This window comes from Rhinichthys klamathensis, unplaced genomic scaffold (genome assembly GCF_029890125.1).
Source record: "Rhinichthys klamathensis goyatoka isolate OS25496 unplaced genomic scaffold, OSU_Roscu_1.1 h1tg000095l_1, whole genome shotgun sequence".
NCBI lineage: Eukaryota > Metazoa > Chordata > Actinopteri > Cypriniformes > Leuciscidae > Rhinichthys > Rhinichthys klamathensis.
In genome coordinates this window covers 908,415-909,616 of record NW_026606634.1, presented here as the reverse complement: position 1 = coordinate 909,616, position 1,202 = coordinate 908,415, and the positions used below count along the sequence as shown (strand labels likewise).

Below are 1,202 nucleotides of genomic sequence, written 5' to 3'. Positions count from 1 at the left end.
TTTTAACTACTGTTAAAAAGTCTTTGGTTGTTGTTTTACTCTATATGATAAAGTAAACATTACCAAGCATGTAAAACAAATAAGCCCCGCGAAGCCGTGGATTACAGTGGAGCGTTGTTCGGCACGACGCGGAGCATATTTATATAAAGGCTATGTATTAATATATATATATATATATATATATATATATATATATATATATATATATATATATATATATATATATATATATATATATATATATATATATATATATATATATATATATATATATATATATATATATATATATATATATATATATATATATATATATATATATATATATATGCTTAATCTTTTCACTGAATGACCGAAAGGGATTTTGTTCGTTTTCTACATTTGTCAAATTGTTTTTGGTTTCCATTTTCTTGTCTTGAACTGTTTCTAATCCCTGATTTAGACATACGTGATTTGAAAGTTATATTGAAACAGTATTCTCATAACTCTAGGCGATATTTGTGGGAGCGCTCAGTACTCTATGTGTCGAAACATGCCCAAGGGACCATTTCCAACTTCCAGATTTGCAGTGCTGCCCTAACTGCCTAGAAGGTGAGCTCCACTGACTAAATAATAATACATCTGAATATATTGCAGTGACCAGTGTTAATCACTAAATAATCATTCAATGCAAATCTACAGGTTGGTATGTTGCCAAGAACTGCTCCGAAGGATCCGGAGTCTACATTGGTGTGGGTTGTAATAAATGCAGCAGATGTGAAGGTATGTAAAAACTGTTTCACCCCTTTTTACATGACTGAGTTTATAGACTAGATGCCTTTGCAGAGCAGACTGGGCTGTTCATTTCAATTCTGCTCTGAGAATACAATCCTTTTTCTCAACCTACAGAAACTGGACAGATAACTGTTTCCAGCTGCACGCAGTTCGCAGACACACAGTGTGCCATGGGTGAGAATAATACTTCATTTCTTAAATTTCATATATTTCTGCAGCTTCAATAATTCATGTTTTTATAACATCTTTTGAAATGTTTCTTTAATACAAATTGGTATGCAACTTTACGGAGCCCCTAAAGGGACATGGTGGAGGAAACATGAGATGGAAGGAAAAAATATATTTGAAACTTTTGCGTTTACTAGCAAAAAGTTTGCATTCGGTCACAAAAGCACTGAAATATAGATTTTCCTTCCACTTGAATTATA

At 32.0% G+C, this 1,202-nt stretch overlaps 1 long non-coding RNA gene across 1 annotated transcript; it reads left to right on the top strand.

The window, feature by feature from the left end:
• The first annotated feature begins 482 nt into the window (after positions 1-482).
• On the top strand, positions 483-948 carry LOC130086212 (uncharacterized). Its single transcript, XR_008807210.1, has 3 exons — positions 483-591; positions 682-762; positions 889-948. It is a non-coding gene; the product is annotated as an uncharacterized LOC130086212 (long non-coding RNA).
• Positions 949-1,202: the final 254 nt, after the last annotated feature.